Source organism: Larus michahellis, chromosome 4, assembly GCF_964199755.1.
Source record: "Larus michahellis chromosome 4, bLarMic1.1, whole genome shotgun sequence".
Classification (NCBI taxonomy): Eukaryota; Metazoa; Chordata; class Aves; order Charadriiformes; family Laridae; genus Larus; species Larus michahellis.
The window spans coordinates 91,268,962-91,296,445 of NC_133899.1; the positions used below are offsets into that span (position 1 = coordinate 91,268,962).

Consider the following 27,484-nt stretch of genomic DNA (forward strand, 5'->3'; position numbering starts at 1 on the left):
CTATCATTTCATGTTAGTGGTGTTTAGTTTACTAAATAAGCTTCAGAGATCTGATTTTTCCCCCCAAGATGTTGTGTTGAAGGCCATCTGTTTTATTCCTGAAGTAATAGAAGCCATCATACATTTTGCCCTGAGATGAAGTGAAGCAGAATGGTCATTACTTAGCCAAAAATGTAATGAGTAGTTTCCTGAATATGTAATTAGAGATCTCATGAAATGGACTTCTTTACCCAAAGAGTCAGAAGAGTAGAAATTAGCAGGAGGAAAGAAAAGGTCTCATCAGCTTTGTGGAAAATACAAATTACAGAGAGGAGAAAGAGCCTCCAGACTTTATAAATCAGGTACAATTTAAATGTGCATTTACTATGGATATTTGGAATATCCTGGAATCTGGAGGTGACATAGTAGGACAAAGTCTTTCCTGTTTTATTTACACAACTGACAGTTTAAGGAACTGACTTCACAGATGCAGAATATTGTAATATAGACACAAAATAGACTATACGGAGGTATTCAATGCAGATCGTATTAATACAGATAACTTTTTCCTTATAAGTCTCAACATACTGCAAAGCTCACGTACTTATAACTAGCATTACTGAGGTGCAGCTACACAACTTCCTCTCTACGACTTTATTGCAGGAGCAGTATCCAATACCTACCTTTGACAAGTGACAATAACTCCTGCACACCGTGGCCATACTGCTCAGGATGAGCCTAACGCTACACCAAGTGCAAGACATGCCCTCGCTTTTCAGCTCTGAACAAAGTCTGTTGGCATGACATGGATTGCCACCTTGGGGTCTACATAGCGCTCGGGCACAGGCAGGGATTTACTCCAAGGCACAGAACGTAACAATGATAATAACATCGCAACAGACAACACGGAAATTATTTTAAGAAAAGCATTTCCACTCAAGGCTCTCTTGCTTTATGAAGAAATGCTTCAAATATTGACACAATGTTGCTGAAGTGAGTTTTTTGGACATCTTCATAGGAACAAACCCAAGAATGACATTAGGACAAAAATATTAGCACTGTCTTTGTGCAAAAGGATAGCAAACAACCAATTCAAAACAAATAAACCCTCTCAAACCCTGAAGAGCTCCAAAAAAATGAAAATACATCAGTAAACCAAGCACATGCCATTTCAGAGGCCTCAGCCATAGCTCATGTGACTTTAAGCTTTATCAGAACATCTCCACAAACTGGTTAGCTCAACTACACTCTACAGAACACAAGACAAAGGCTGTAATTTCATCTCCACATTAAACATGCCCACATCTCGAGTACTGTGGGCAGTTCTGGTATCACAGCAAAACTGCATTGTACTTCATTTACCAGTTGAATAGGAATTTATGTTAAAAAGATAAATAATTTAAAGAAAAATAAAGGGGGAGATTTTCTCAGTCAATTTGCACATTAGCAGTGTTGATATCAGGACAGATTCTAATTACTTGCAAAAATTAATGAATTTGTACTATTAAATCTGAATTTCTGGTGGACAAAAGAACTGAAGCATAGTTTATATGGTGTGAGAAAAGGATTTTCTTGACATCTGGTCTGCTTTTTCAACTGACAATTAGGAAGGCCGGGATTCAGGATTTTCCCAGACCAATAGTCTCCTGTTGTTTTCAAGGCTTGTTGAGGCTACTGAGAACTATCAAGACAGTATTTCCTCTCCCTCCCAAAAAGGCTTCATATACATCTTAGTGCTGCAGGTATCATATAGGAGGAACAAGGACAGCTAGGTAAGTTTTTTTTCATTTTACTGTGTATAGTAGTATTCAGGGTTTGGGGCTTATTTTGTTGTTTTGCTGTAGATATGTAACACTAAATCAACTCAGAAACGAGAATAATTCCTGAGCAGGAATCCAGGAAGCAATGCAAATTCCTCCTTACATTGCTAATACCTAAACTTCAACGTCACAGATGGAAAAAATTGCCTTAATTTCCCTGTGAGGATCTACCCTTGTGTAAAAGAGTAGAAAGTTCCTGTTTATACTCTTCATACCTTTGAGGTGTGACTATTATTAAGATAATAGGCATAGCTTTCTTGCATGGTCTGAAAACATGCTCAAATCTTCATTTATTGTCATATGCATGCAACTATTTGGAAACAGAATTTGTCTAAACATTTATTCAGCTATGCAGTTTGTAGCTGCGGCTAGGGACAAAGAACCCCAGAATCCGCTTTCTTCACTTACCAAAAGCAAGGCTATGGACACTGGGAAGCCCAAAATTATGCCTTTGATCACGAAAGATTTCAAAGACATTCATCGAGATAATAGTAGGCAACTTTGTGTTATTTCTGCTCGGTTGAGCACAGCAGTGATAAGATTATATCACACTCCAATCTATTTTATAGTTTCACACAGTAAAAACTTATGTCGCTTTCTTATATGTCTTTTTAAAGTTTTCTGTACCAGTTATTCATTTGCAGAGTTATTTTCCCACTCCATAATATCTTGCATGATCATTAAGTAGCTATTAGTATTGCATATTTTATTCTGGCATTTATGTTGCATGTAAAAAGATTAAAGAACCATCAGCCACTCTCTTTTCATTTAATTATTTCTAATTCACTAACTATATCTCCAGTAAATTGCACGAAGTCATGAAAAGTTATTATGTTTAAAAAACATATTTATTACTAGTGGACAAAACTATAAAAAGTAACATGTAACTGTTTATGTTAGTCAAGTACAGTACAGACAGTATCTTTGCCACACACAACCAACCTCTGATCCTCTATGATGGAGTAAAAGGCAGAAGAGACACACCTTGAAGAAGGTGTTTTGTATGACATGACTTTTTTTTTTTTTTAAGGGAACTTTCTCAGGTAAAATGAATATACACAGATATCTAGCACAAGTTTAAGGAACTTAACTAAATATCCCCCTAATATGTACATTTTCCCTTCCCTTGATCATTTTTAAGTTGTAATATCACAACAGTTGCAGTATTTTTCAAATGAGAAACTGTGTATTCCTTTCCTAGGTGCCTGCTTTTATCTGAAGAAAATAGGGAACTGTAGATTCTAATCACAAAGTTAGAAAAATCAGAACTTAAATTAATGAAAAGAAAAATGATTATTCTTTCCAGAAGATGACGGCTGTAGGAATTCAGACCCCACTGATGCAGAACCAGCCATACAAGAGCTGCAGCCTGATAATCAGGCAACAGTCACTCCAAATCTATCCAAATCTTGGCAAGGAAACATTTCTGGTTTATAGTTCGATTATGCCATTTTGTCCATATTTTAAAAAGCCCACAAATAAACAGTATAGCAATCTATACAGGATTAGGAAGGATCCTACTTTTGTTCATTTACTCTTACTGAGTGCTTCACAGGACAACAGCTTTCTCTTCCATGATTTATCACCCATGTACCATCTATACCCAGGTAAGAACAAAGAATCCCCCCCACATACAAACTATTGAAAATGGCAGCAACATGTAGGCAGCCAATAGATCAAGAACCCAAAGTTTACGTGAATTTTCACTTTTATACCATCCACAAAGTTTCTCTTCTACATCTCCCCCAGACATCATCCAGCGATCCTTTGGTATCTTTTTCAGTGACCTCCAGGCAATATTTGTATTTTTGCCACATTTTTTCCCACACACTACATCTGGCCAAACACGTAGGAGAAGGACAGGACAGGTTCCCTGCCAAACTTCCCCAAACGTTATCAAAACCTCCCTTCGACCTGCTCATATCTGATCTTCCCATGTCTCCACCAACACTGTTTAAGCAGCTTAACCAAGTAATCAGAGCTTTTTGCCTCTGACACCCACATCTTCTGCGTTACATGAAAATAAGCAACTCCTTTGGCTTTATTTTAAGATATCTATTTTATAAGCGCACTCCTTTCATGCAGAGGAGGAGTGATTGTAGCCTACTTGAAAGGGACTGGGAGTGAAGCAAGTGCACAGTGGGATGAAGGCAATATGAATTATATTTAACATGTTTAGAACACACGCTGATTTATACCAATAAAGCTTAGGCTTATTTTTTTTTTTTTAAATGAGTGCATTTTTGTGTTATTAGTTTTCAAACAGTTTGCATACAGCTGGGGACACAAATCTATCATGTAGGTAAGATTTTAAAGAAGTATCTATTCTCTCCCTTAGCAACCAAGAGGACTGAATCAGAGAGGTCCCTCACACTGTTGATGACGAGAACTAGCCTGAAGGAAACAATTTGTTTGATAGATACTATGGCATCATCGATACAAACCCACGACAGACCACCTTTGCCACAGGCTGAAAGCAAAACAGGTAGAAGCATTCATTTCTGCTACTGAGCTGAGACCATATACAAAGAATTTAGCCACCGGGAAGCGTGCAAGAGGAGATGGCGTTCAGCAGCACAGACCATTTACTTGGGAGAGAAGAACACTGATTTCTGTTCTAAGGATTATCCTGTAAAAATTTAGGTGAAAACACTGGGTAGTGTCTGAACGACAGAGCTTCCTTTTTGTGTGTGGAACAAGAAAAGAAAACAAAATATAAGCTATAGCTACACAGACAAGTTGTTTTGAGAATTAGTCTGCGAGAAGAGCGTAAAGATCTGAACAGAGTAGATGGGAGAGGAGAGTAAGCGAGAGCAAGAGACATAGGACCCAGGAAAGGCAGCTGCTACTGGAAACCAGTAAGGCATAAGTGCCTTGGGCCAGATGAAGTGATAAACCACAGATATGGGAAGAGCTACAGGAAATAAACCGCTTGGGCAGAAGAATGCCGAGCACTGATGCATTAGAACTCCTACAAGAATTTGTCTTTAGAGAAGGATATAAAATAATACTCAGGAATTAAGCTCAGATATTGAGCAATCAGCAAGAAAAATATGGAAACTCACCTAATTCTTTTTTTCCATTTTGTACAGCATAGCTCCTCAAATACCTTTAGAGAGTTATTGTAAGGATTTTACAGAACAGCTCAAGATAGAAAAAAGAAACCGTCAATAGCTAGGAGGATTCTAAATAAAGGAAGTAAGCTATACTGACTTTAGATGACACGGATATATTTAATAAACAGTTTACTCCATTCAAATCCCAGTCCCTTATGCTCGCACTGTTTCTTCTTTGGCTTCAGAGGACTGCCACCTACTGAGTTACCCTCACCTTTATGTGTTATTAGGAAAGACATTAACATTACCTTCAAACAATGAGATTTTTCATAATAGCTTTTACTTCTTATTTCTATGTAAAGACACAAAAAGGTGTCTAAATTTGTAAGGTTTAGAGTGTTAAATATAATTTTTCTTTGCTGCTGAAATTGGTTTGGTATTAAACTGGAAATTCTCGCTAGTGACAGGCTCAAAACTATAAGGTTCCTAGGTTGTGATGCGGGCATGTTAGAGACTGGCACAGAGAAAGCCAGCCAATTAATAATCTTATATCTGAAACGAGCTGGATACCCAAAATCTCACCAGTTATACTGAAAAATTCAGGTAGCGCAGAAAGCATGAAAACCAGAGCATTCTACCTGAGCGAACCCTTTCCTCTGGGCTGCAGAGGCAATAAAACCAACCGGCAAACAAGTGCAGAGAGCCCTGTCTGCAATAAACAGCTGTTACTCAACGGCACTCGCAGCAGAGTGTTTATAACCACTTGAGATACTTCAGCTCTCATTTTGAATTAGAACAAAATAGATGAGTCAGATCTGAAACACAGCTAAGAAATCAACGATGATGCTTTTATTCATCCTAAAATATAGCTCTGACTGAGGTAAGGCAACTGCCATGTAGCCAGTTAGTACTTACAGCTTTTACTAGAGCAATATACTTTTAATTATTCCATGCGTTCTGCAGTACTTGTGATAGCTTTGCCACAGGTTTTATCAAGAAATGGTCCTCATGTCTAAAGAGGATTTCTGATCGACTTCTGAGAGGCAGCTTATCACAGTATTACACACACACCTTGTCCCAACCCTAAAAAAGACAAAATGAGTAAGTATTTGCACTCATGCTCTGATTACCAGAGCTTTCCTGCAGCCCTGCTCCACAAAGACAGCTTGCGTTGTTGATTAGCTGCTTTCAATTTTAAATGCTTTGAAGACATGATCTTATCTAGAACATTTCATAGGAATTGATTATCGTCTCTAAGGAGTGTGAGCAAAGCACATAACAGATCCATAGATCTGCATTAATCTATAAACCAAAAACATATTTCCATACACACTAACTACAAAAGTATTCAAAAATGCTTACACAATATTATTAGAGTTCAAGATAAACTACACTGCTTAGAAAGTGCAGCCTCTGAAATAAAATACAGTAAAATGCTTCCTTCTCCCCTCTCTCCTACTGCCCTAACACGTCCTTTTGTAAGTTTTTATATTCAGGCAGAAATAACAGTGGATAGAAATGCGGCTGAATACAAATTAAACATTACAGATTATTTTCCCCTTAAATTCTGTACCCAAAGAATGCCATCTAGTGACCGTCTACTGAACACAAGCACAATGCATCTCACTTCAACTGTTAAGATAACATATTACACATTAACTATGATGTGCATGTTCATTTTGTTACTCTATTTTTTTTGTGTTGTATGTATATGAGAAACAGGAAAGATGAGTTCTTTACCAGAGTAATTTTATTCAAGGGCATCTAATATCCCTCGACAAATTTGTCACTTCCTCTGTGCTTCAACTACTCCATCCAGAAGGTGGCTTCTGTCTTACAGAACATTTTTAGAATAATTGACTCCATATGCGCCTACAAACAGCTAAACACTGAGGCATTTATGGTTTTCCAGCATTTTCTAGACAGAAAATATCCCGTTTTCTCTTGCTACCCAGCTTCTCTTTTTTTCCTTAAGAAGAAATGTCGAGATAACTTCCGTATCAGTTAAAAAAAAAATAAAATACAGCAGTTTATCTAAGCTATTTTGTGTTGTGAAAATATCTCTTACACAGCACATGTTATTATAAAAGACCAATTATATGACGTCTTGCCTGCACTGAAACTTGCAACACAGCTGAACACAAACTGTACTTTACAAAGATCCTAAAGGCACGACCTTCCAACAAGCCCTCACACCACGTAATAAATATTATAAAATGTTTTGCTCTCCCAGAACACCACTTAGTCTCACATACTACGCTGAAAGCAACATATTAGCATCCCAGTCACTTATTGTCTGATAAGGGCATATTTTGTGGCATGGTACTGGAGACTGTAATATTTCAGCAGTTTGACACTTCCCTTGCTAATCTTTACTTCCCTCCTTTAGAAGATTGGGAGTATGTCCTGCTGCATGGCTAATGCTCAGAATAGTATCATAAAGTGTAACATACAAAATTATACAGCACGCTGATAAATAAAATAAGAAGTTCAGAAAAACAGAATAGCTTAATCTGAATAATATTCCTAGATGTTTCCTATTTTAAAAATATTCCTATTTTTTGCCATTGCGTTTCTACTGATTTTGGATAACAGATTTGGCTTTTGATTAACAGGCTAATTCTTACAATATTCTTTTTCAGATGAATTTTGCCTTTTGTTGGAAAAAAGTAACCTTTGGATGGCAGGTAACGGGAGGAGAGATGAGCAATGGTTGCCATTCCCTTCAGTAGCACTCAGAATACAGGCTGGGCTAGTATGATGCTAATCACAGACTCAGTAAGCAATAAATGTAGAACCGAGTCACATGCAATTGATGACAGGAAAACCTAACCTCACTGGGGATGTCTCATTAGAAAACTTGAGTAAGCTCATGTTCTATATATAGTTTGATAGCAAAGACAAACTCTTTAAAAGCCCTCGCACTCTTGATTAAATTGCCTATTAGGAAATATAAAAAAAGGCTTTTGCATGATATTAGGTGGAAAACTGCAAGCTATGCCAATTTATAATTAATAATTACCATTAAAAGCTCTGCATTAAAGTTAGATAGATCCACCAGAACACGTACAGACAAAAGGATAATACCAGATAGGTTAAAGGAACAGTGTTGTTACCATCCTTTTTCATTACCAGGTAGTGGATTAAGATAAACCCCTCACACAAAATACGACTATCTACACAGGGATTTACCTTCCTCCGCCTAGATACATTATAAACCACCAGGAAAAAAAAGAAAGTACCAAACACTTTGCATTCATTCATTTTGCTACTGTCTCTCCATTCATAGAAATTCACAATGCTGTGGTTTTACTGCTTCGTAAGCCAATCAATAGAGCAAACCGAACACAAACAACAGCTGCAGTACTCTGTGGAGGACAGTTGTAAGGGTCGATAGGAGAGGTCTCAGAGAAAAAAGCACCTCCTTGTGCTTACCTTTTTGGAATAAGGCAGCACACTGGTGACCTTATCTAAAGCCCAAAGGGAATTGAAACAAGGGGCACAAAAGAGATGTACACACCCAGCATCCAGAAGTTAAACTGTAGAATGAAATTCAAGCTTTGATTGTATCTTTTTAAAATTCTGCAGCTCTAGGTAAGAGTAATTGATTTTCTGTAAGGAAAAGATGCAATCAGCAAGTTAAGAATGTAGGAAGGCTTTTGAATATTGATATTCCAGATGAAGATACCAAACCAGTCACATTTATTGAGAAACAAGTTCCTAAACAGATGCTTGAAATTTTCATATACTAATGAAGTTAGCTGATTTGTGTCATACAAGATTTGAACTTCAAGAAGCCTTGACTTACGTGCTCATCAAATGCATATAATAACAATTCAAAATACGTTCTTGTTTCTGAGATGTTGAAAACGCCATGAAGGAGGTCTGTTAATGAGCACTAGGTCACATATTATGTGTTTTGAAAGCTGCAAGTCAAACCATTTATCTGACGTTTAGTGACAAGTTGCATCATCCAGAGCCTGCACCGTAAAAGGTTTTTCCAGGGTTAATCTGGAAGTTTTTTGTTTAAAAAAACAAAGAACCGCTGTCCTCCCCAACAATTCCCAGAACAAGATTCCAGCAATCAGAAATAAATGGTATTTTAAGCCTACCCATTTCAGTATCCTAGTAATCTGTTTGAGCTATCTGAAACATGAGGATTAAGGGAAAATCCTTGTCAGGGGTGAATCTTATTAGAAAGCCCAGATCCTTTTCCCTGCGTACAAGATACTGCCTCCTGTGATACTGCTTGCAACTATTTTCTTTCTATTCTACCATCATCTTGGCCAAAGAATGGATGGTAGGAGCCTACTGCACGTAGGAGTCTGAGACACTAACTCATTAGTGAGTTTTAAACTAGAGTTCAAACACTCTGCCTTATGTAAGGGAAATACATTTCACCAAATTAACTCAAAGCAAGTAGCGGTAGCACAAAAAGGTAAAAAACCATAATTCTGTACGCGCCCTTCCATAAAAATTACTTGTCAGCCTAGTTTCTCTGACTGTATGAAAAACACAGTTTGCTGAGCTGGTGGTTAATCTTGCATCACTTTTAATAAATCTTGTGTATTGTGCAAGGCTGGAGTAAACGTGTCAACCTAACGAGGACTTCTGGCAGAGTCCCTCACAGCAGTCTCCCAGAACTGCGTAACGAATGCATCAGGAAAGACTCCGATTACCAAAAATCAGCTTTTTATGTGCGGCTCCCCCGTTCCCCCTGTATATTCTTACCTCGAATACGCAGAACTGACTGGAATTTCAGTGAATGCAAGTTTCCTCCGTTGCCCGCTCCAAAGCCACATGATGGCGGCACAGAAAGCAGGAGACCTGGACACAGAGCCACTGGCAGGGGAGGAGAGTACTCAGCCTGCCTTAGCCTTGAAACAGTGCTAGTCCCAGGCATTTATTGCTTGCATTGGACAACAATGGCAGTGGATTCCATAGTAACGCGAGCCGAGGTGACCACTGAATCAGGAAGTCCCTTCCTCCTCACCTCCCCGTCCAAGCTTCACTCACACTTTTAGTTCCATACAAACAGCCTCAGACGCTGCCAAAACAAAGATGAGGGCACATTTCTTCCCTTACTTCCCTGATTCCTCCCCAAATAGTCTTCAAAAGCTTCCTTTCTGTCAGCTTTGGAGAGGCACCTCACCGCCAGTCGAGGCCCACGACCACCAGCCCCTCACACCTTCCGCCAACGCTGCGCCACCGCTCCGGCCGCGCCTCCACTTCCCCCATTGCCCTCACTCCCCTCTTCCCTGGGCAAAAAAGCAATCCTCAGCACATGTGTTCCTCAAGCCATTTTTGTCCAACCGTCCTTCCGGACAGCCTGCCTGGGAAGAGGGAGGCCGGAGGCAGCAGCCTCCTCCCTCATGTGCCTTCCCCTGCTCCTCAGGACGCCATCACAGGCCCTCAGAGCACAGGCCCTCACGCCATGCCAAGGGATCCGTCAACCCTTTTATCACCCTTCAGCTTTACAGTTTATTTACCAAGTCCACTCAGAAACGAGAAAATATGGTGTGATGCTTCCTCAGGAAAAACAACTGTGCTTTCTCACACCAGTATAACCTATAGGTAGATTACCACTAAAAAAAGTGCAAAGGCCTACAATCTCAAGTGTGATTGGAACATTTTTTCCTTCTGAAACAACAGTTTTGAGCCAAAAGGCAATTAAGATATCATATTTTTTTAAAAATAAAAGTCCAGACATCACACATTCTGGAAATGCGAATATTTCCTATATAAAAAGACAATGGCTAAAAAGTGGCAGCAGATGAAGAGAAACTATACCTTCCCCTATTCAGCTTTTGTGTGCTCACAAAGATTCAACAAAACAACTAGAAAAGCCAGAAAAAAACCATCACTTTTTAGAATAAAAAGGTACCATGAATCAGAGTAAAAATATAAGAAAATACGTCTACATGTACCTTTACAATTTGGATGCTTTTTCAAGTTCGTCTCTCACAAACAATGTGACCACTTGAAATGTACCCATGTTTACAAATATACAGAAAAACATTGGGAGAATCCCAAAGTATTGTGCTTAATGACATTCTAACTGTTTCTTCAATATTGTTTTCATACAGTACGACCTAAGCAGTTAGATACAGTTTTTAAAGGAAAATTCCTCATATCTTTTGATTCTAAGTGGATCTGATCGTAACTTTCACAAGCTGCCTTATTTGTTATTCTGATGAATCTAAAAGAAGGATATCAACCATTTACTGATTCTTTACTTTTAAAAGATTCAGTAATAAATCAGACCAAACCAGCACGAAGATTCTCACACTGGAGATACTATTTAATAAACTATTTAATAATTGATTTTTAAATATTTTTTACATTATTTTTGATAAGTCTATTGATTTTCAAGCAACACACAAAAAGTAGCTACTCAGATGTGATAAAACAGGTACCTGTGTACGGTTATGATTTAAGAATGTAGCTATGCAAGTCTTCAAGATTATTGCCAACGCCCATTTCCCAGTCATCTAGGACCAGAAACTAAATTAACTTGTACTGCAAAGCAGCAGTTTGTGACATGTTAGAAATATGCATGAGCCGTACCTATGCAAGGCCTCCATTTTACAGAAAGCAGTCAAGTTCGGTGTGGTTTAAAAAAACCACATATATGATAAATTCCTTACCTAATTGATCAAAACAGCTTTGCAAGAACTTTCTTAAATGTTTGGCTGACGCTTTAAAACCCATTAACTTAAGCACTTCCAATTAACTTTCAAATGTGACGTACACGTTGCAACATCCTACAAAGTAAGTTTAGACCTTCAAGAAACTCAAAACACTTACTTTTGAATAAGAGTATTTATAATACATTTCAATCTTCCAACTCGGATCTACATGGTGAAATCTCACTGAATCGCAAAAGCCAGCAACTATGGTGCATATAATATTAGCTATATGCTAATAAACTCAACTCCTATTTAATGAGGAAGAGAAATTCACTAACATTAGATAGTTCTCTTCCCATACAAATAGAAGCATGACTAAGCACAAACTCAGTTTCAAGATTACTTTAACTTTAGGTGCCGCAGTCATTATTTTAGGAACAATTTACACAGTTTTACACACAACCTAACATAAAACCAATATATATCTATTTCACGGGTTAGTGCCACTACTAAACGTGCAGTTGAAGACACACACAAAACAGAAGGGCAGCTGGAGGTAGTGGTGCACCGAAATACATAGAACTAACAGCACTTGAAACCATGTCAGCTATTTTTGCTTCCCAGGTGTATGTTTTTCCCTCCTTATCAGTCTTATAAACACTTCCCACCTCGAGCTACTTAGAGTCATTAAGCCCTTGTGTCAAGGTCTGGGACTGTGTCTACGTGTACTACTAAGCGTCTGTACTTTTTAGCAATATAGCAATATGTTTTGGGGGAGTGGGGACCTGAGGACATCCATTCCTAAGAATAGCATCTTCTATACCGCAGCAGAGAAGGCATCCTCGGGAGAGGAGAGATGATGCAGAGAGAAAATGAGCGCTAGGCTGCTCAGCAGGAATAGCATTTTCCCACCCTGTTAGACTACCTCATAGGCATAAATTAGAAAAGACAAAAACTGGGGATTACCTACTTTTAATTGCAGAGCAAGAATGCATGATCCTTCCGAGAATCATTTCCACCTTCCTGGTTTTCTATGGACTCTACCATTGTCCCCATTAAACAAGACATTTACAAGAAACTCAAAATCTTCCTCTTCCTCATCAGTTCATCTGCTGCCCAGAGAACAGGTTAACACCTCACCACGTCAGCAGCACACACCATGAAAACTGCATTTATTTATGATGAAAGAATTAAACCAAATAAATAAGAATAATATAAAGATTTTAAATTTTCATGGGAAAACCAACTACACCCTTAAAACTTGTTTCTGAAAATGAAGCAAGAATGAAAGAAGACCAAACAAAAGCTCACTGGATTCACCTGTTTTCCTAAGCAATTAGTAATAAGGAATTTCAATTTCCTTGAAATTGCCTTGCAGTGCACACTTCAAATACAAACTCCTCCCAGTAACTTAGCTGTGGGTACTGCTACATTTCTAGAGGATTTTTCATTTTATTTTCTTATTTGAGTATGCCAAAAAAAAAAAAAAACACACAGAAAAAAATTTAGAAAGAATACGTGATTTTGTGTCCTTTTACCTGTAATAATGATGTTGGGATGTTTGGTAACTAGTTCAAAACGGGTAATTATAAAGCTTAGTAATAATAGAGGTAATTATAAACCTCTGTCGTGTCAGAGGTTAAGTGCCACTCGTGAGCTAGTTAAGAGTATGGGAGCGAAGAAGGGGTCTCAGTTCTCTGCTGTTTTCACAAGGAAAGAGCAAAGTGCAAAGCTGAGAAGAAACTGAAGACAGCTGAGCTGTGTGGTGATGGCAGGAACAGAGGGAGGAAGCCCCACAACCGTCCCAGAGCTATAAAGGCCTTGCTCATTTTAAAAAAATAGTAATCTTTACTTCATAGCCCTATACTGTTGAACAGAAATGTTTGAAGACAGAGAGTTTTAAGTGTTTAAAATTAGACTAGATATCGAGATGTTATCACCAAAGAAGTACAGCAACTCTGCAAGCCCCTTTTCCAGCCAAAGGAGTTCCTATCTCGAGACTCACTGCTTCACTTTTTAGCCAGCTTTTCCTTCTGTCCTTGAGCAATACTTTATCAGCAGCTAACAGCCTACGTCTAGGATCATAACAGTACTTACCAATAAACAGAAAAAACTGAAGGATTACCTTTCTATTCCAATTTTGCCTTGTACTTCTCTCCTCTGACTTTATCTAAGCTTTTCTTCCTGCAGCACTAATCAGCGCACTTCTCTGCAATTTGCCCTTCTGTTTTCTGGGGCAAGCACTTAGCAACTATCACCATTCTTTCTGCTACATTTTAAACATCATCTGGTTCTTAAAAATAAATAAATCCTGGCATTGCTTCTTCTCGTAGTCTTTTGTTCTCTGCATGTAAATGCATCTTGTCTTTGGATGACAAAATCTTAGCAAGATAGATTTGTTATGAAAGTGCCTTGGACATTTCTGTGTGTACATATATATACACCTGTATGTATAAATCTATCTATATATATTCCTATATATATATTTTATATATATCTTTTATATATATATAAATATATATACATGTGTTTCCTCTCAACCAGTGGCCTACTAAGGCCTCAAAGTCTTCAAAGTCTTATGTTAGACCAAACCAAAGCATAGGTTTTATCCTGACAAATGAAAGGAAAAGGATAATCTATGGTTAAATCTATAGGGATTTACAGTGAGGAATATAACTGTTTCTTTTCTTTTTCAAGTGTTAACTAACAAATGCTAATATAACATAAAAAATAGTTTTGTAACTTCTCTGACGGACAAAACATTTAGAATGGGAAGAGCAGCTGCAATTCAAAAATTTTTCATGGAGTTTAATCCTTTTATCATGGAGTTTAATTCTAATGGCAAATTAATAACATCATGAAGACTCCCCTCCTTCCTCTTGCTTCCTCATTCCGATTTGTTAAATTTGAATAGCAAAGGAGTGGCTTGCAATCCTACATTTATGGGGTCAGCTACATGTTTGAAGCACACAGACATACTAAAAAGGTAGAAGGGTATCTGAAGGTGACGAACTCAGGTGGAAATGTTAATACTATAGACATTTATCTAGTTAGGTGATATGCGTCTTTCCCCACTGCAGCTTTGCTGTCTACGTTCCATCAGGTAAACTGCACTCATACCACAAAAGCATCGTGGAAAGGATTAATCGTTTTTAAGTGCCTTATAATTGCCACCAGCTTATTACTGCAAAGCAGAAGGTGCTTGCGAGCTCCTGCTCTTCAATAATTGCTGTGTTATCAGACAACTGACTCAGGCTGTAGTTCTCTGCAGTATCAACTGATGGGACTCCTGTCCTTTCCATTAATCCCTGATCATTTTTCCAAGTGAATCTGCTTACGGAACAGCCTTAAAAACTTTTTTTTTTTTAAAAGCACAATGTTTTTTTCCCTTTCCGTCCAAAGTGCAGCCACACAAAGCTTTTTGCCAGTACAACTGCAGAGCAGAAATAGGGAGAGGCATAAAAAATGGTAAAAAAATAATTTAGATGACAAAGAAAACACTGTTGCACAAGATTTGCACCTGAAAAGGATGTGATTATGCAGACAATATTGTACAAGATGGATATATTACTATAAACTTTTCAGTTCACTTAGCAACTGATAAAGTGATGTCTCTGTCTTTTACGTAGCCAGGTAAAAGCATCTGTAAGCATGTCTGCACTAACTTGAATTTAATTTAAAACCTCACAGGCATTTTGGGTTATTCTTGTGCTTAGGTACTTTCCAACTGACAACTTCCCAAGTGCAGATGTGCTAAAAGCCTGAAACCCCTTCCTTTCCCTTCCTTCCTGCAGATACTTTGGCAAAGACAGACTCACGGCACGTATCATTTCTCAACACATCTTCCTCCTTCCACTGCCAAGACTTTCCCAAGCCCTGTCCGTTATTGATGTTGCTGGTATCTGACTGGATTGGTTTTGCCAACCCATTTTTCTTTTGACCATGCTTAGCTTTCATGGCACGCATGAACATCTCCAGCACATACTGGAACACCAAAACTCTCAATCTTTCATTACCATGTGGTTGCAAAGACTTCTACTCTTGTTACCTAACTTCAGTTTCCCATCTCCTGCGGTGTATTGTGGCACACAAATGTGTCCAACAGAGCAGGAGCACTTTTCTTAACTCATACCATCCAACACTTTAACTATTCAGCCAAAAGATAATGTTAGAGCTTCTGGAGGTTTCTTGTTAACCTTTACTCCACAAACTGCAATTTTTTAAATGTAAGGAATTTTTAGATAAATGAGACAAGGATACATTATATTTAATTTCCTTAAAATACTAATATGTTGTATGGCGAGTTAAATATAATTCCTTTTATTATTTCCAGGACAGCAGCCAAAATATGTAACTATTTTAAATGTCTCTCTGGATAACATTAAAGTAGTGCTCGATACGTGTATAACATATCTATAGGCATGAAATAAAGACTCTATAGCTTCCTGTGATTTCTGTATAATTACAGTTGAACTTTTGGCTTCAAAAAAACCCCAAAATAATACCCTGAAGCCCTTTTTTGCTTGTAAAACATCCACAAAATTACCTTGACTTTTGCAGCCATTTTTGATACTTGTGAATTGTAGCCTGAATTGAGGGTTAAGAAAGTCGCTGGGCATCGTTCCCTTCAAATCAGAACCAAATTCCCAAACGCAGTTCCAAACACAAATGTGCTTTTATAAAAAATGTAGCCAAGCTCCATTACCATTTAAAATTCAATATATTTTGTGAGTTCAGAATTAGAAACATTTACTCAGGTTTGCCTGTTTTACCTGAAGACAAATAACCTATTCCCAACTTGAAAAATAAGACATCGATATGGATGGGATGTTCTTTCACTTAGCTAAATAGATGCACTCTGGGATATTGACAGTCTGAGTAAGCACAGCCCTGGCACAGCCAGTTTCCAAGCCCGATGCTGGAGGAATAACCCAGAAAATCTGCTGCAACCAGGCTGACCGGTCCCTCCTGCCTCTGCCCTGCAGGCACAAAACGGACAGTGGCAGATCTCTAAGAAAAAGACATCTGGAGACAGAAAGCAACAGGAAAGGGGGGAAGGAGAGTTTGTGAGGTCCCTAACAGGAAAACTTCTCTCTGCAGGCTCTGTGCCCCAGGACAAATCCAGGCTGGGTGGAGAATGGATTAAGAGCAGCCCTGAGGACAGGGGCTCAGGGGTGCTGGTTGAGAAGAAGCTCAACATGAGCTGGCGATGTGCGCTCCCAGCTCAGAAACCCCCCGCAGCCTGGGCTTCATCCCCAGCAGCGTGGGCAGCAGGGCGAGGGGGGGATTCTGCCCCTCTGCTCCGCTCTGGGAGACCCCCCTGCAGTGCTGCCTCCAGCGCTGGGGCACCAACAGCAGAAGGACACGGAGCTGTTGGAGCCGGGCCAGAGGAGGCCCCGGAGATGCTGGGAGGGCTGGAGCCCCTCTGCTGGGAGGACAGGCTGAGAGAGCTGGGGGGGTTCAGCCTGGAGAAGAGAAGGCTCCGGGGAGACCTTGGAGCCCCTTCCAGTCCCTCAAGGGGCTCCAGGAAAGCTGGGGAGGGACTCTGGATCAGGGAGGGGAGCCATGGGACAAGGGGTAACGATTTTAAACTGAAAAAGGGCAGATTTAGATTAGATATTAGAAAGAAATTCTTGGCTGTGAGGGTGGTGAGCCCCTGGCCCAGGCTGCCCAGAGAAGCTGTGGCTGCCCCATCCCTGGAGGGGTTCAAGGCCAGGTTGGACGGGGCTTGGAGCAACCTGGGCTGGTGGGAGGTGTCCCTGCCCAGGGCAGGGGGGTTGGAACTAGGTGATCTTTAAGGTCCCTTCCAACCTAAACCATCCCATGATTCTGTGATACTGAATGCCACCTGAGATACTGGTCAGGTTTGGGGCTTCCTACATCTGACTGAGGTGTAGGACTTCCTACATGAGACTGAACTGACTGGGCCTAAGATGACATGTCAGAGAGAAAATGATCTTCATTAAACACTTATCTCACTGGTCTGGGTTAACAGTTCACAAGGAAGGCGAGACCCTTTGATATCAATCTGATAATAGAATTAGCAGAGGTATCTAGCGAGGAGGTAATCCACTAACATGGTTCACACTGCAGAATAAAACCTGCAAGTGGCATGTAACGCACAATAACTGATCGGGTTTTCTAATGAATCAAAATAACACGCTTGTTTTCATGCTGCTTCTACTATGATCAGTTACTGTCATCAAGCAGCATATTATCAAGTCATTTTCTCCCCATCAGGCACTGGCGGATCTTTTAGCAAGCTGGAAAAAGCCCCTTTCCATTCTCTTTTGTTGCAGGCAGGTATGGAAGCAAAAAGCAGCGACATAATTTAAGAACAGAATATGGATTATCTAACAGCTGCTGCTATTTAGGTATCATTTTCCTGATCACCTCCAGCACCACCATTACTCTAAGTAGATGCTCTATCATCTTCCTTAAATTAATATGAATTTGATCTCAAATAAATGGGGAGTGTTTCAAAGAGTTTTCAGCCTCTGTTGTCAAGCCTTTTATCTGAACCATTAAAAATAAGAGGAGAAAAAACCCAAATGTGTCATTTAGTCCAGGAGAATACAGAAGAAAATGATGACTTCCCAACACGTTCAGAATATGCATGGATCTAAGGCTTGCCTTGCTTTATGTCAGCCATTTTAAATAAATGGTTTTAAAAAGCGTTAGGTTATGCTAAATGAAACGAGTCAAATGAAATAGGGCACTTTATTTAATCCTGATGTATACCCAGGATGATTTTAACAGAAGTTGTATTCTGATATAAATAATATTTGCACAAGTGCACCAGAGAATCCTGATTAAACAGAATTTCAGAAAAAAAATGATGTAAAATAAAAATAAAAGCTAAAACCTATTGCTAGTATAATTTAAGATAAGACATTTACAGAAAGATCAAAGATCAACTATATTTGATCATAGCATCGTAAGATATTAAGAAGTACCTCTAATCAAGAAAAAAAGGAACTATTAGTACAGGGAAGAGATGTCACTATCAAAATATATACTCTTTACGAAATTTGAAATGCTCCAAAATTCCAGAAGGTGAAAGCAAAGGATTTTGCCCACTAGCAATCAGTGAGATATGCCCAATTGGTTAAAACGCAAATAACTTGACCCCAGACTTTTATGGGTTGAAAAAAATACATGTGTAGTTTCCACAAGAACAAATAGGAATCAAAAAAATTAAGTATTATTTCTAGATTGTTAGCTCAAATTCTGCCACAGGCTGAAGCGTCCTGTCTTAAACCAATAATTGGGCTTAAACTCCTCAGAAGGCTGTATCACTTTATAAATCATTCGCTTTATACCTTTATCTTTTTCCCACTTCTAAAGTAATTTGTAACATCAGACATTGCTGGTATCTATATGTGCTCTCAGGCTTCAAAAGTTGCTTCTTAACGTCAGATGGACTGTGATTTTGAACAGAAAATGTGAACGCATCACTGGAAGTAAAAGGAAGATGCTATAATGGTAACTCCATTCTTTTCGAGACACTCTTCAGAGTTTGCATTTTTTTTATCCTATACGGTTTGAGAGACATCTTTTTGAGGAAAAAAATGCAGAAAGAATTAGAGAATGAAAAAATCTACACTTGCACGTCCGATTTCACACACCAGCAATCCCCGATGCGTTTGAAATGTTGAGTTTCCTAACATGTAAGTTTAATTCTATATTGCTGTGCAGTTTATTTTTAGTCTATTTCAATGCTTTAGAGAATTGTGTTGCTCCTTTTCATCTGATTAGAGTTATTCCTAAGTGGCTCTTAGCAAGCATGAAAATCAGAGTGAAAAGGATGAAGTGTATGTCAGCTGAAGAGTCCAGACAGTAAAATATTATGAATTAAAAATGAGTTATTCAGGGATAAAGATGCAGACAGGCTTACATCCTCTACAAGCTCTAGGCCTAGGCTTGTGTTTTATTTCTTTTGAATTATTTTTTCATGGTTTTGCTTTCTGCCGCTCTCAAAAACTGGATAAATTATGAAGTTACTATCATGGAATACTTTATTTTACTCTTTTTTGAAACCAAACTCATATCATTAGCAAAAGAAAACCACCGTAACTTGAGAGAGAGAAGCTGACCAGCAACATTAGTTGGCAGACTCAGTCTTCCAAAGCATTTCTTACAAATATTACTATTATAGTAAGAAACTTCTATTGCACCTTGGTCAGAAGACCAAGACTGAAAGAACGCAAGGTCTTCCAAGGCAGCCTTGCTCAGAGAGAACACGCGTTAGCAGGTTGTGTGGGAAGCGTATGACTCCATCCCATAGCCAGCTTCCAGACAAAAGCATCTCTCAAGTTACCTCTGCTTCCAAATTAGTGTTATTATTGAGCGATGATTCATTGACAAGTCTTTTCCCAAACTGCTGTTTACCATTGCTGAGAACACAAACGCTTTGCTCAGCAAAGCTAAAGCGCAGAAATTTGCTGAGGCTCATTCTTTAAATTTCCATGAGTTGAGACAAAGAGAGGAGTTGATTTACATCCTCAGCTACAGAGACTTCTCAGAATTAGTTGACTATTACTGCACCGAGCTCCTATGTCAGCTGGGTTTTGGGGACTGGCTTGCCAGCACCTCAGATCTAATTCTTTGCATTGACTTCTTTGTTCCAGTATAAAGTATTTTTCCCACTGTTGGATAGAAGGGAATGCAGTTTATGCAAATATATGGTATGTAGCACATTCCTGATCTTTCTAAGGCATGAACCAGAATACAGTGTCTTTGCAGATGATCACTGTGCTGAGTTTTGTCATCTATTAACTTTTTTTTTTTAAATTACAAATTTGTACATGGGAAACATATTTTGTGGCAGAAAATTACTTATCAAAAGATGAAACTTTTCAGAACCATGTGAGCCATGTTGTTTGCTGTGCAAAACATAGAAGCAAGGCAGAAAAAAAAAGAGTATTTCAGAGGTCAGCACTTCGGACAATATCCTTCAAGGCAGGGGGACTTACTGAACAGTGTTTGACCTGTCAGTTCGAGCTCTGGGTACCAGTGTTTGAGCACTGGACAATGTTCATCGAACAGCCACGGGTAAACTTCAACAAATACATCTTTTGGGCTGCACGTCCCACATTTAGGACCCTGTTTGGGATTACAAACATACAATATTAATCTCTCGAGCTTTCTATCCATTTTCAATGGCTGAATTTGTACCTGCATCACGTTTTACAACGAGAAGCCTCACTTACACGTGAGGAAATCCTGCACTTTCAATTTTTTTTTTTTAATTTGGTTTATATTCTGCCATATTAAGTCCAGCCATTGCCTGCACTGTTGAGCCAGAACACGTTTCCAAGCTATCGGACTTCTTAGCTCTTTACACAACTGACACGAGAATGCTTATGATTAACTTTCCTAACAAAAATGTCTTTCCCTTCTTAGATATATGAATTATTTCTATACTGCATCCATTTAGCGCCTCCGGCTGCGGTAATGCTTTATCCTTAACTGCTCCTGTTCATGCCAGTTTGTCACAGATACGCAGGTACCTTCTATTCAAGGTGAAATCATGTGTAAGGAGCATTTATCGAAACTTATCAAAAACCTCGGGGTGCTCATATGGTCAGATAGCATCTCTTATTTGCAGGCCCTTCTGTCTCATTGAAACGCTCTTCCTTCCACTGCTTTTCAAAGTTATTTAGTTTACAGACTTTTTCAGAGTTCTAATAATCTCTAAAATGTTTCCATCTAGTCTTACAGTTCTCTTTCCAGCTAAATAACTACCAAGAACTGATCGTAACAAAACAGGATAAAAGTTGTTTAAAACCAATTTTGTTAATTTGGATCATTTATAAAAGGTGGGTAATTAAGGGAAGAGGTGGGATGAAAAGATTTTTTTGTTTTCTGTTTCTATTTCTTCCAGTGCTGACCTTTAAATGCATAATTATATGTGATTAGGGAGTGCTTTTACAGCTGATTGTGTTCTGTCTATCTATTATGTCCAAACAGCAAATTTGGTAAACCAAAACTCCTGTCCTTCTTCTACAAGGACCAGAGCTACAACTCACAAATTCCAGTTTTACATGAGCTCAGGAACTAACACCTGGATGGAAACTGAGCAAAGCCTCATCAGAGACTTCAAAGACATCTTAAACTGTCCATCTATGTAAATTTTTTCCTTTTCTATTCAGGAAAGAAATCCATATATGTGAACATGTGCTCCATCACATCCTCTGGGCTTGATGATCTGGGGGCTTCCAGGCCCAGCACGTGACAGTTCTGTTCCACACTGGGACGCAATGGGGTGCACACAGACACAGACCAAATTTCTGGGGTGTGCTTCAGTGTTCACCTGCCTCCTGGAGTACACCCAGTAATGACACTGCTTTGTAATACACCTACCACACCACCCACCACCCTGAGATACTTAAAGCAATAAAAAAAAGAATGCCAAAATTTAATTTTCCAGCAGCCATCTTTCTCAGGAAAGGTTAAACAGAACATGTTTGAAATTATCTGCAAGGTACGTAAGAGCATAAGCTGGGGAAATACAGTTTCTTGAACTTCAGGCAGCCTGTGTATGTCCACGCAGGACACAGTCAAGGCTGCAACTTGTGCTCTGGCGTGTGACCATCCATCCCTGCTCCACTGTTGGTGCGTCCCTGGCACAACTTCCCCTTATGCCAACTATTATTCTTCCAAACAGTACCCAGATACATTTCAGTGGACAAAAACTGGTGGTGACAGTTCTGAAAGGCAGCACGGAGAAAGCAACCTTGATGTGGCAGGCAAAGGGAAGAAAACTTTCAGGTACAGTATGTGCCAAGCCACTTGTAGATGTAGATACAGTATGTGCCAAGCCACCTACCCGCGCAGACGACAGAGCATCTACAAACTACTCGTGCAGATGTAGCTCCTCCGTTCACAGTAAGGCAAACTTTCTGTTTTGCAAGAAGGCAAATCCACTTTCTAGCAGCCTGGCTGACTAGATTGTCTGGGAAGGCGATGTGCTAATTATAAAAAGGGATGTTGGAAATGAGAAACCAAGCTGGTTTTCCTGAACGCACAAGGTGTTAAAAACTAAGAATGTGGAATAAAGAAGATTCTCTACTTCTGAAAGAGCAGCGTGTGTAGCAAAGCATTCATTTTATTAACGCAACTTTGACTTGTTTGGTAACTTCTGAAATTCAGAGGGACTGTTGGATAAGGAATGCTGCAATTTCTGCTTATAACATCTGTGTATGATTACACAGGTAAAAAGAAAGGGGCAAGGGACTATACTGTACTGGATAATCTGTCATTGCATTTTCAAATCCCTGGAAACTCAGGAATAAGCTATACCGAATGTTTAATTGCAGACATCCTGAAAGCGAAATCCCGGTTTAGATGCTAGGTAGCGTCTGCTCAGAGCACCAGTGACACTAGAGGTCAGCATGGGCGCATCTACATTAGCATTTTATTCCGGGCCAGGAATGTGCTTTGCAAGTGCTGCCTCCTCTGCTGCAGCCCACAGAACTGAGCAGACCTCAAACTGGATTCTTTCGTGGAAAAATGAGCTCTTGAACAAATGCTAATGGTCGTTCAAGCCACATGTCCGGATTAGATCTAGTCTGAAATAAACTCTCAGGGCTTGTATGGCAACTGCAGCTACTAATAAGGTGTACCCCAAGGCCACAGGATAGAAAAATGCATGGAGGATGCTACTGAATTAAAATTCACCCCAAAGATGATATTAAAGATGAGCACGGAATGCAAGGAAAGCCACACTGAAGAGGCCAAGAGTTAAAAGACACCAAAAGACATGCTGAGTCTGCCTTCATTTCAGCATCATTTATAAAATCTAAGAGTTCTTCAGGCATATTAGGGAGGAAGGAATAATAAACAATAAAGACAGAATATAGTTAAGGATAATTTCTAGCTCGAAAATTAAATGAATACTTCACCTCAGTTATGAGCAATCAGAAAATCTATATATCTGAATTCTGAAGGACATGGAGTATAAAATCACAAGTCTAATAGAAAGCATTTTTGTAGCAAATCATAGATCTCTCAAGTTGCAGTAATACCCTGTGATGGAGGAAAAGCAAAAGGAAATATCTAAACTTAATTTAGAGAGAAAGAAAACTGTATCTTTCATTGGTGGGCCACCTGAAAGGAGGTTGGAGAGAGGTGGGTGTTGGCCTCTTCTCCCAGGTGAGTAATGACAGGACCAGAGGAAATGGTCTGAAGTTGCGGCAGGGGAGGTTTAGGTTAGATATTAGGAAGAATGACTTTACTGAAAGAGTGGTCAGGCACTGGAACAGCCTGCCCAGGGAGGGGGTTGAGTCACCATCCCTAGAGGTGTTTAAGGAACGTCTAGATGTGGCACTTCAGGGCATGTTCTAGTGGCAGAGATCGTAGGTTGTTTGGTTAGACTCGATGATCTCAAAGGCCGCTTCCAACCATGAAGATTCTATGATTTTATGGGCGAGATTCTTCCCATTTTCCATTGGAAGGTACTAGGTAGGAATTCTTACTATTTTAAGAAGGATAATGAATTCTAAGGGGAGAACAAACTGGTAAAATGAAAAGTCTTGCCCTTTTATTTTTTTACAGGTAGAAAAATTCGACAAAGCTTTGTCACACAGTGTTCTCAGTGGATGGAAACCGCTGCTGCCAGAGATCCAAGATGACCTGTGATCCTCTGCAGCACCAACGGCACGTAGCTAATAAATCCTGTTAAGATGCCTGTTAACCCCAGGTAGTGCCTCACATTTGCATAGATTTCAGTGAACTTGGATCTTACACGAATCAAGCTTCTCCTGCACAGAACTTTCTTCCATTCACCCAGAACACGTTAGCAAAAAAGCAGTGTATTTTCACATATTTAGGAATACAAAGACATTTAAGGTTCATTACTGAATAACAGTGGAAAACTGTCAATGCAGAAAGAAGAAATATGTAACATTTGTGTTCTGTGTTTGTACAGGGAAAAACCAAGGGGTTGTATCAATCTCACCTGAAGGAATACTTTCATTCTAAGAATAATTCTGGAGAATGTTAAAAACTGGCTACTAAAGGTGACACTTTTTAAAATGAGATGGTACGATGGTTTTGTGTCCAAGAATTTTTTAAAAGCAGGCAAAAGACCTTAGCAGACCTCTGATAATGATTTCCTTTGTCGTTGTTCTTTTTTCATTAGATCTCAAAATGCCAAGGAAACTTCTTAAGAGTGAAAGGCAGCGGGTCCTGTGCCAGTGCTGTTAAAGGGCAAATGAGACAACCTGGATAATTAAAAGCCTGTAAGCCTGGCATCAATCCTAGCAAAATAATGGAATAATTCCTACAAGTCTCAATTAATGAAGGATTAAAGAAGGGATATAGAATTAATGCCAGTTAACACGATTTTTTTTTGGAAAACAGAAGTTGCCAAGCTAGCATGGTATCTTTGAAGAGACCACGGGAACCAGGTGCTGTTCTGAACTGCCTTTTCCAGAGAACAGTCGGGATGGCAATGAAGTTCCCAGAAAATGGATCTTGTCTTAGAAGTGAGATTATACATCAGCGTGACACGAAACACCTGCCCGCCAGATTTACTGGGCACGTAGTGTTTAATTGTGGTTTGTTTTTTCCAAGAACTATTCCTCTTTCTTTCATTCATGGCACGCAAATGACAAGCTACTATTAAACACAATTATTCAAACTTAATAGCAAAGGGAAGCCGTTTGAAGAAATGTTCCTAAATCTCATTTATAGGAAAGAACCGTTACTGCGGTGCTGGTGTGGAAAAGGCTGAGTTTGAGATTCATTTCCTACACGTTAAGATGATCTACTTTCCAAATCATTATCATAAGAAGTTCTTTGCTTTGCAAAGTCCGCGATGCAAATTCTTGCAACTCGCACAAGTTTGTGATGTTTCTCAGCTGATGTTCCTTCAGCGATCCCAGCAGACCTAATTTAATTTCTAATCATTTCACCACGCTTAATGCATTTTTCTAAATTACTTTTGCATTCATACTCAGAGGGAGCACTGGCTGGTTTTTTTGCTTATAAAGCTCTCCTCTCTCATTTCCATTGTTTCCTCTGCAAAGGGAGGGAAGTTAACTGCAAAGAGCAATTCAGTGATCGGCTGCTTTCAGTCCATACCGTATTTCTATAATAAAACGGCACATACTGTGGATTTCATGTATTTCGTACTCACAGCTCCATCGCATTCCACAGAGAAGCACCGTACCTCCTTTGTGCCTTCTGGGCACAGCACATTTTTCAAGACAGCCCAGCAAAATATGTGAGCGCACAAGTCCAAAGGTATAGAAAATGTGCCCATTTTGTCCTTATTTAATTATATCTTCATCTTTTTTAGAGTAGAAGAATGGTACATTCAAAGTCTTTAGCTATGTTAACATTTTTATTCACACTACTCTATAAACAAATAGGAAAACAATCGGAAAGACAACAGTATGTAATAGGTGAAATTACAGTAAATGCTCTGGTGTTTTGCCAGACACATAACAAAAGTTTTCATAATTTCATGTCAGACAAATTGTAAGATGTTTCTGTTTATATTCTTTTAACATTTCCAGCTTTGGTAATCCTTTTGCTGTTCTTGTAACAATTTTTTTTTTCCTTAATTTTCATTTTCCTTTGAATGATCAAAGAAATTTTTGCTCGAAAACAATCTTGTCATATATTAAAGCAATCGTGTCATATACTGAATTTACCTCCTACGGTATTTCTCGAAAAGATCTCTAAGGATCTGCGACAAACTGGTTTGGTTACTTTTTCTTCAAAACCCCTAAAGGAGATGCAAAACTCCCTTCGTTATTTTAGAACTTCACTTAATGTCCCCCCCAAGAATTTTCTTCAGATTTGGTGATAAATGCACGATTCACATGTAATGCAGAGCTGCCATGACAGACTCAAGAAAGGTGTTTGTGATGACTTATGAAGCCTCCATCTTTCTGAAGTCTTTCCATCGAGTGCTCACAAGGTTTTATTGAAGGATCTTCAGAACAGCTGACAGGCGGCTCTTCACCAGCTCATGCTGCACACTGACTGCATTCATTTGTCTTCCACAATGTTTCCCAACGAATGAAATTCCACTAGAATTGCAACTTGTTATCCTCTCTGTACATCTAGTATTTGAGAACTGCACGGCTTCTGGATTTGCCAAATCCAACTTTCCTCTGGTTCAATACTCCTCCTCCTTTAAATTCTGATTCGCTCTTAAGCCCTTTGAAGAGCTATCCAACCATCCTCTCTCTGTTCTCGGAACCTAAATCCATTCTCTCCAAATATTAGATCTGGTTTTGCCTCCTTCTCTTTTTCTCTCTCAAAAGGGAAATAGAAAAGGAAGCATAACCTGTTCACACAGCGTTTAGTTGTCTAGAGCAGTGTCCCTGATGCCTCATTCCCTTATTCTTTTGAAGTTTTCATATTACAAAAGCTAACCTTTCGCCTCCTCTTCGGCTCATCCCCTGAACTCTATTTCATCTTGCCACAGCTCCCATTATAATGGATGAAATTAAAATACTTATCAAATATTATAATTTTTTCCAAATCCTTACTACTCTGGCACTATTATCTTGTCCAGTGCGTTCTATTCCGTTCTATCATATCCATACAGTAGGCATAAATGAAAAAGCAAAGTATACCTGCGCAATTTATAGTGACATGCATAAAAGAATAATGTTTTTTGAATGAATGATCCGATGCATAAATTTTAGCATATTGTCTGTGCAATGCCAAAAGTTCTTAATCAATACATCACAGATCCAAACCACATCAATAGTTAATTTAAAACAGCATAAACTCCTGGAGAACATTAATTATATTCTCGGAGCTCATTTATAATGAGCTTTTAATTAGAGAGGATGTCCTCCTATCTTAATTGGTAAAAGCAGAGAAATTATGAGATGGTAAGTAATTCTTAAAATAACATGCTTCAGTGTACGTTTCTTTTTCTTTTATTATACCAGGACTGTAAAGGCTCCTTGCCTAAAGTCACTTGTGTTTCGCTTACTTACAAGTCTGTGATAAAGGCGGATTCTATTTCCTT

At 39.0% G+C, this 27,484-nt stretch overlaps 1 protein-coding gene across 7 annotated transcripts in view; it reads right to left on the bottom strand.

The window, feature by feature from the left end:
• The window catches only part of SHANK2 (SH3 and multiple ankyrin repeat domains 2), a 377,060-nt gene that overhangs the window by 181,232 nt on the left and 168,344 nt on the right, over positions 1–27,484 (bottom strand). The gene's annotated exons all lie outside the window — the stretch shown is intronic.